The sequence below is a fragment of the Entelurus aequoreus genome, linkage group LG02, assembly GCF_033978785.1.
Source record: "Entelurus aequoreus isolate RoL-2023_Sb linkage group LG02, RoL_Eaeq_v1.1, whole genome shotgun sequence".
NCBI lineage: Eukaryota > Metazoa > Chordata > Actinopteri > Syngnathiformes > Syngnathidae > Entelurus > Entelurus aequoreus.
The window spans coordinates 65,180,962-65,190,549 of record NC_084732.1 but is presented as its reverse complement, the minus strand read 5'-3'; the positions used below and the strand labels follow the sequence as shown (position 1 = coordinate 65,190,549).

At 43.6% G+C, this 9,588-nt stretch overlaps 1 pseudogene; it reads left to right on the top strand.

Moving 5' to 3' along the window:
* Nucleotides 1-7,699: 7,699 nt before the first annotated feature.
* On the top strand, nt 7,700-8,571 carry LOC133664244 (uncharacterized; annotated as a pseudogene).
* The last annotated feature ends 1,017 nt before the right edge of the window (nt 8,572-9,588 follow it).

Genomic DNA, 9,588 nt, shown 5'->3' with positions numbered 1-9,588 from the left:
TCATCAAAGGGTTCAGAGAATCTGGAGAAATCACTCCACGTAAGCAGCCAAGCCCGTGACCTTCGATCCCTCAGGCTGCACTGCATCAACAAGCGACATCCGTGTGTAAAGGATATCACCACATGGGCTCAGGAACACTTCAGAAACCCACTGTCAGTAACTACAGTTGGTCGCTACATCTGTAAGTGCAAGTTAAAACTCTCCTATGCAAGGCGAAAACCGTTTATCAACCAAACCCAAAAACGCCGTCGGCTTCGCTGGGCCTGAGCTCCTCTAAGATGGACTGATACAAAGTGGAAAAGTGTTCTGTGGTCTATCGAGTCCACATTTCAAATTGTTTTTGGAAACTGTGGACGTCGTGTCCTCCGGACCAAAGAGGAAAAAGTTGAAAAGCCAGCATCTGTGATGGTATGGGGGTGTATAAGTGCCCAAGACATGGGTAACTTACACATATGTGAAGGCGCCATTAATGCTGAAAGGTACATGCAGGTTTTGGAGCAACATATGTTGCCATCCAAGCAACGTTACCATGGACGCCCCTGCTTATTTCAGCAAGACAATGCTAAGCCACGTGTTACATCAACGTGGCTTCATAGTAAAAGAGTGCGGGTACTAGACTGGCCTGCCTGTAGTCCAGACCTGTCTCCCATTGAAAATGTGTGGCGCATTATGAAGCCTAAAATACCACAACGGAGACCCCCGGACTGTTGAACAACTTAAGCTGTACATCAAGCAAGAATGGGAAATAATTCCACCTGAGAAGCTTAAAAAATGTGTCTCCTCAGTTCCCAAACGTTTACTGAGTGTTGTTAAAAGGAAAGGCCATGTAACACAGTGGTGAACATGCCCTTTCCCAACTACTTTGGCACGTGTTGCAGCCATGAAATTCTAAGTTAATTATTATTTGCAAAAACAAAAAAAAAAGTTTATGAGTTTGAACATCAAATATCTTGTCTTTGTAGTGCATTCAATTGAATATGGGTTGATTCCCTTTCCTTGGAATCTTCATGTTAGCTATCCGTCAACTTGTTAACGTCACGGACACAGACACGTAGGACGGAATAGTAAAAAGACAAGCTTCACGGCGGGCAGTTTAACAACAGAAGCAATAAAAATGGACAACGCCGAAACAAGTGGAGACATCGGCAGCGGTGACGTGGCCAGCACGGAAAGAGACCGTGGACACGACGCTGCCTCCCTGCATTCCACCACAACTGCAGGATCCAGTCTTTCCTCAACTAGCAAAGCTGCTATCAAGGCCCGCGCTAAACTCGAAGCTGCGCGCACGCGCTTCCTACGGACGCCGAGAAGCAGAACTGAAGGCTAAAGAAGCCAGAATAGCAGCCGAGTTATCAACACTGCAGGATGAGAAGGAGGTAGCAGCAGCATTAGCTGAAACCCAATTCCTCGAAGAAGCAGCTGAGCTTGAGAGCCGTGAAGTTGCAGTTCCTGCAACGGAGCTAACAAACACTACATGGTTCACAGGACCCACCTTTCTGTACCTGCCTGATGAAGTTCCCAGCTCTGAAATGGAACATCACAAGCTCGTCGACCCAGACACTGACAGCGAGGTACGTTCCCATGCTACAGCACTTTCCATTCCTCGCTCTAAGCTAGGATCTCATCGGTTTGGGCGATTTTCCACATGGAAGTCACTAGTACGGGCTATCACTTCCATAACCAACATGCTGGAACGTAAAAGAGCACCAGTCACAACCGGCGATATCACTAAACCCTGTACAGCACAACAACTATCAAAAGCAGAGACTATCATAATTAGTTGTGTGCAAAAAGAGACTTACAGAACTGAGCTCGACTGCTTGGCTGCTGGGAAAAACATTCCAAAAGACAGTCCCCTAAGAAAGCTGGACCCTTACATGGATGAAAAGGGACTTTTGAGGATAGGAGGAAGGCTCAAGCATGCCACACTGGACTTTGGAGAGCAGTTTCCTATTATCATTGCAGCCCACAACCAAATTGGGAAGCTCCTTGTGAGACACTACCACCAAAAGGTCAAACATCAGGGTCGTGTCTTCACAGAAGGATCCATCCGTACAGCAGGATACTGGATTGTTGGTGCCAAACGGTGCATCAACAGCATTCTCCGCAAATGTGTGGTTTGCAACAAACTTCGTGGAAGGACTGCTGAACAGAAAATGGCGGATCTTCCCCCTGACCGTCTGTGCACAGAACCACCTTTTACCTATGTGGGACTTGATATGTTCGGTCCCTGGTCTGTCACCACGAGACGAACCCGTGGAGGTCAAGCTGAAAGCAAGAGGTGGGCAGTGCTCTTCACGTGCATGAGCACGCGTGCCGTGCACATAGAACTCATCAAATCAATGGAAACATCAAGTTTCATCAACGTTTTACGTCGATTATTTGCACTGAGGACCCGCAAAGCAGATTCGTTCCGACTGTGGGACAAACTTCATTGGTGCCTGCAAGGAGTTGCACATGGTCCTAACAGATCCCAAAGAGCCCAATGTCAGGAAGTATTTGGGTGAGGAAGGGTGTACGTGGATTTTCAACCCGCCTCATTCCTCCCATATGGGGGGAACCTGGGAACGCATGATTGGAGTCTCCAGAAGAATTCTTGACTCCATGCTTCAAGAATCCAGCCGATCACATCTCACTCATGAAGTGTTGTCTACGCTAATGGCAGAAGTAACAGCAATCATTAATGCCAGACCACTCACACCGATCTCCTCAGACCCGGAATCTCCTTTCCTTCTGACCCCTGCTTCGCTATTGACGCAGATGTTGTGCACTCTCCCTGCCCCTCTTGGAACGTTCGACAACAAGGATCTCTACCGCCAGCAGTGGAGGAAGGTGCAGCATCTCGCCAACACCTTTTGGCACAGATGGAGGCGTGAATACCTTCCCACACTTCAAAATCGCAACAAGTGGCAAGATGTCAAGCCTAATCTGAAGGAGGGTGACCTCGTGTTGCTCAAAGACAATGAAGCTAAGAGGAACGAGTGGCCCCTGGCTCTTGTCACAAAGACTTTCCCCGACCAGGACGGGAAGGTCAGGAAGATAGAACTCAAGGTCACAAGATCTGGATCTGCAAAGACTTTTCTGAGGCCTGTCTCTGAGACTGTCCTTCTCTTGGCAGCTAATGATACAGACTAAGTTAAGTTAGGTTTCTGTAATTTGTATCAAGCATGTTCCTACTGCAGTTCGAAATAGTGGTATAGTATTTATACCAGGCGGGGAGTGTGACGTAACATTATCAGGTAATAAGAAGGGACTTTTATTTTGAAGGCGAGTTGGTCCCTCCTCTAGTTTCCGGTAGTCTCAGCACGACAGTCAGACGCCCACTTGTTTACACACGAGACAGGTTTACGTGTTTCAGCGCTCCAAGTTTGTTGTTTCTTCCCACAAAGTGCCTTGGAAACATTGTCTGTAAGTCCTGTGTCTGTTTTATGAGTAACATGAAGACGTGTGTGTGTGTAAATGTAGAAATAGCACTGTGCGACGATAGCTTGTTCTACTGTTTAGCTTGTTGCTACTTAGCATGTAGCTTCTTTGCTCGCTCGCTCACTCCTCTAAGGGAGGGTACAATGTTTATAAATGTAAATCCTATTCATGTGTGGCTATGAGTATTACATGGGCTATATAGGGCTATTTACATCACTTTATGAGGACTGTTTACATGCTATTGTGTGGGCTGTGTGTGTGTATGTGTGAAAACATATTATGCAGCAAACATTTATGGAAATGTAGTTAGTTAGTGGTGTTTATTTGACATATATTTTGTGTCTCTTTATACAGTTTTACAATAATAACAACAAAGAAAGAAATGACCAATTAGACAAGAAGAAAGGAAAAGTGCATTCCCTGTGAAAACCACTGAAGCTTCTTAAAGATAAAAGGCCTGGACTCTTTCTTCCCTTTCCTTGGAATCTTCATGTTAGCTATCCGTCAACTTGTTAACGTCACGGACACAGACACGTAGGACGGAATAATGACAATGCAATTAAATAGTTTACCATCTCTATCAATGCAGAGTATGCTAAATGGTAGGGATGTGCGTATCGATCCTGTGGTATCGATATATCGATACTCACACGCTACTCATTTGGCATCACTTTCCTGAAAAAAGTATCGATATAAACAAAAAAACGGCGTGTGGGGGGTGCAAGCATCACTTTCAGATGTTTTTGATTACTTACTTAACTTACTATGTGCTGGGACAGCCCTGTACCTGGCAGAGTATAGAGCTGGCCCAGTCACGTCACAGGAGACAGCGAATGAGTGTCGTCAACGTGCAACACACACACAGCCAGCCGACAGCTTTGTTACTTTTCCTGAACAGCAATCTGAGACTTCAGTAAAGTGTGACGTGTGACGACATATCTCGAGTACACTAAAGGTGTGATGGTGTCAGACATTTTTGTAGATCATTTTTCCAAGTTCATTTTCTCAGGGAACTGTCTTTCGTATGCAGGTTTATAGGACAAGGAAATCCTAGTTTATTGTGATAAGGAAATTATTGACTTTGCTTCAGAGAAGTGTTATAAGTTTACTTCCACAAAGAGGTTTGAAACATAACATTGTTATGAATAATTGTTTTTTTAAGCTTTTTCTACCAAGACTTTTTTTTTGAGAAATAAGAAAAGTGAAAATGTGTATATTTTTGTTTATATTTAATTTATTTTTCATATTTATGTTATTTATTTTAATTTTACTTTTATTATATATTGACCATAATAAATGTGGTATAAATCGTCTGTATTTGTCTTGTGATTTGTCTTAAATAATAACAACAGTAATAATATTTTTGACTGACAAAAATTGCCAATAAGAAATTAATGGTATCGGTATCGGTATCGGTATCGATGAAAATGCAAGAAAAAGTATCGGTATCGTATCGGATCCTAAAAGTGTGGTATCGCCCATCCCTACTAAATGGACTTCACAGTAAATTGTGACTTTTCATAAAAGCAGTCAAAATCACTCTTAACATTATCTTAGGTTTGTTCAAAAAACAATATTCAAAGACTCAATATACCTGTATGCAGTTTAGTGAATCTGGTCTACAAAGAGAGATGGTGGATATTTAACAATTATAAGTGCACCTTTTTTTGCTGTAGGTGTCATACATTTTCATGACATTTGGACTACAAAAACCATGAAAATAACACATTTATTTGGTAGAATTAACCCAGCACTGTAGTTATAAAATACCCAGCAATTGGGTTGAACATATAACCAATCTTTCTGGGTTATATAGAAAACACATTTTGCTGGGTTAAATTACCCCGTGTTGGTTTTGTTAGGATCCGCTGCTCGGATCACTGTTTGTTTACTTTTTAGTGTCACGTGTGTTTTCAGCACCTTGTGTTTGTTTCTGTTGCCATGACGGCAGATTGTGCTCAGCTGGCTCTGGTTAGTGTTCGAGACGCTCACCTGTTGTCCGGGCACTAATCAGAGGGCTATTTAGTCTTTGCCCTGTTCTCACTCGGCCTGGCTTGCTAATTTGCTTATATGCAACAGTTAACGACAACTTCGATTCCCGCTAGCTTTCACGCTATGCCATTTTTGCTTACTAGCTTCCACGCTAGTCCCTTTGTTTTTGTTTTCCGGGCTATGAGCACATTTTTGTTGTTCCTATCTGATTTATTTGCTTAAATAAATTCTTGTCCTACCTGCACGCTGTGTCCGAAGCCGTCTGCATCCCTGGGAGAACGACCACGCACCACGATGCGACCAGGTCGTTACAGGTTTGGTCCAACAGTTACCCAGCAGCTGGGTAGAAAACTACCCAAATTGGGTAAACTACTCGAATTATGTAGTTTTTAACCCAGCATTTTGTGTAAGGAAGCCGCCCCTTTGTGTGCTTACTGTGTAGTGGGAGTTGTTAGTGTCGTCTGTTTGGATTAATTGACAAGTATCTACCCAAAAACTTTTCACAATGCCATCGAAAAACAGCGTCTGATCTGGTGAAACACGCTGTGCCTGTCACTCACACATATCAAACACATCAGGCTCCTTTATTTGTCTGCCCTGTCTGTCTGTCAGTGCTTGATCATTGTTCTTTATACCTGGCTGTTCTCTGTTCCCATGTGAGTGATTGTTTATCGGGCACTTCCTAGCTGCACTTATCGCTGTTCCCGTGCACTCCCTAGCTGCACCTATTTACGTTTGGTTATTAAATATTATTTTACTTGCTTCCCGCTGCCGTCTTTGCATCTCTGGGGTAACGCTCCAAGCACCGCTTCCCGCCGCTCGTTACAGAATGATGAAGCCAATGAATGACCCCGCATTGACTTCATTCTGTCAGCCTGATGATGAACCATGCTGTTGAGCAGGCCACCACCACAATTGAGTTGCTGTGCTATGGAGGGCGCACAGCTACTTCCTGTGGTGGTGACCTCATCCACGACGCCGCTCCCTACACTTCTTCCTGTTCCAGTGAGGTCGTCTACGGTGCCATCGGCATACCCGCCTGCTGTGGTGACATCATCGGAAGTGCCGCTGCCGGCGCTATGTCCTGCACCAGTGATGTCGTTCACGGTGCCGTCAGCGTGCCCTCCTGCTGTGGTGTCATCGTCCGAGATGCCGCTACTGGAGCTAAGCCCCGCTCCGATCACAATATCCAAGAGGCCGTTGCTCGTTCCTGTTCCAGCAAGGTCATCCAACGACGCTGCGGCCAGGACCTCCTGCCTCCGTGATATCATTGCCCCGTCTCCCGAAATCGTGCTTCCCGCGCTCAACCTCCACTGCGGCACAGGCACACTCACTTACCTCCACACCAGCTTCGGCGTGACCGTGCTCATCTTCCTTGTCAGCGGCAGAGGCGTGTTCACCTTCCTCAGCAGTGGCAGAGGTGCACACCCTGCAAAATTCTAACTTGGGGGCGTCATGCACAACAGCAGCAGCAATGCCTTTAGGACTTGTCTGTGGACTTCCCCGGTTGCTGGCGCTACCATCACAAACCTGTCCGCAGCTGAGCTGCGGCAATGTTATGCTTACTATCGACACTTGACTCTTTCCCGCTGACTTCGGGGACATATGGCTGTTGTTCCGGCTAAGGGCTGTGGGCGCAGTTTGACGACCCACCACCAAGTCCTCCTGCCACAATCCCTTGATTACGGACTTGTATTTTTTCTTTTTTTCCCCTTTATACGACTGAAATCTGTTTTGTTTGGTGGAGCATCCTGTCAACTTATCACTTTCCTCTGGTACTGTTCCCCTAGCATTCAAAAAAGCGGTTATTCATCCTCTACCCAAAAGACCGAACCTCGATCCTGACCTCATGGTGAACTACCGGCCGGTGTCCCACCTTCCGTTTATCTTGAAAATTCTCTAAAAAATTGTCGCACAGCAGCTAAATGAACAGTTAGCGTCTAACAATCTCTGTGAACCTTTTCAATCCGGTTTCAGGGCAAATCACTCTACGGAGACAGCCCTTGCAAAAATGACTAATGATCTATTGCTAACGATGGATTCTGATGCGTCATCTATGTTGCTGCTTCTTGATCTTAGCGCCGCTTTCGACACTGTTGATCATAATATTTTATTAGAGCGTATCAAAACACGTATTGGGATGTCAGACTTAGCCTTGTCTTGGTTTAACTCTTATCTTACTGACAGGATGCAGTGTGTCTCCCATAACAATGTGACCTCGGACTATGTTAAGGTAACGTGCGGAGTTCCCCAGGGTTTGGTTCTTGGCCCTGTATTTAGTATTTACATGCTGCCGCTAGGTGACATCATACGCAAATACGGTGTTAGCTTTCACTGTTATGCCGATGACACCCAACTCTACATGCCCCTAAAGTTGACCAACACGCTGGATTGTAGTCAGCTGGAGGCGTGTCTTAATGAAATTAAACAATGGATGTCCGCTAACTTTTTGCAACTCAACGCTAAGAAAACGGAAATGCTGATTATCGGTCCTGCTCAACACCGACATCTATTTAATAATACCACCTTAACATTTGACAACAAACAATTAAACAAGGCGACAGGGTAACGAATCTGGGTATTATCTTCGACCCAACTCTCTCGTTTGAGTCACACATTAAGAGTGTTACTAAAACGGCCTTCTTTCATCTCCGTAATATCGCTAAAATTTGTTCCATTTTGTTCACAAGCGATGCTGAGATCATTATCCATGCGTTCGTTACATCTCGTCTCGATTACTGTAACGTTTTATTTTCGGGCCTCCCTATGTCTAGCATTAAAAGATTACAGATGGTACAAAATGCGGCTGCTAGACTTTTGACAAAAACAAGAAAGTTTGATCATATTACGCCTATACTGGCTCACCTGCACTGGCTTCCTGTGCACCTAAGATGCGACTTTAAGGTTTTACTACTTACGTATAAAATACTAAACGGTCAAGCTCCTGCCTATCTTGCCGATTGTATTGTACCATATGTCCCGGCAAGAAATCTGCGTTCAAAGAACTCCGGCTTATTAGTGATTCCCAGAGCCCAAAAAAAGTCTGCGGGCTATAGAGCATTTTCTATTCAAGCTCCAATATTATGGAATGCCCTCCCGGTAAAAGTTAGAGATGCTACCTCAGTAGAAGCATTTAAGTCTCATCTTAAAACTCATTTGTATACTCTAGCCTTTAAATCAGGGGTCACCAACCTTTTTGAAACCAAGGGCTACTTCTTGGGTACTGATTAATGCGAAGGGCTACCAGTTAGATACACACTTAAATAAATTGCCAGAAGTAGCCAATTTGCTCAATTTACCTTTAACTCTGTTATTATTAATAATTAATGATGTTTATCTTTGTGGAAACACTGATCATCTTAATGATTTCTCACAATAAATATATATAGAAACAGATAAATATCAATATGCAACACTTTATTTTTATATTTTCTCTAAGTGCACATTTTTCAAATTGAACATTTTCAAATGATCACTTCTAAGACAGTCTTGTGAAATCACAATATCCCATTTTAACTAGCTAGCCACTAACATTTTTTAACAAATCATGAATTACTTTGCACCATGTTTGTACAAATAATAACTCATGTAAAATACAAAAGTAAACTCTCAAATTTTTAAATCATGTCACACTTTGAACTGGACACCAAATCTGTTATCTGTTTCTTTGTCAGTTAGTGGGAAGCCTGGCATTGCACGCTGTTAACTAGTGTGTTGTACTCTGGTGTGTAACTTGACACTGCAACTCTGAGTGAGTCTTGCAGATGTGCATCAGTGAGGCGTGTTCTATGTTTGTTCTTGATGAAGTTCATGTCAGAAAAGGCTGATTCACAAAGATAAGATTTTTCCTCATTGTTTGCGGAACCTTCTTAATCTTTTGGACATATTTTCACAGCAATCTGGCCTTAAGCTTAATTATGATAAATGTAAAATGTTAAGGATCGGAGATCTAAAGGGAACGTCCTTTCGAATGGAATGCAAAGTGCCTGTTTTGTGGACAGATGGACCAGTTAACATACTTGGTGTTGTTGTCCCAGAAAATCTGGAAGATCTAGGCTCAGTAAATTATGATAATCGACTAAGAAAGCTGGACAAAATTATGCAATTATGGAAAGAGAAATCCCTAACCTTGTATGGTAAAATGTCTATTGCCAACTCGTTAATTATTCCTCA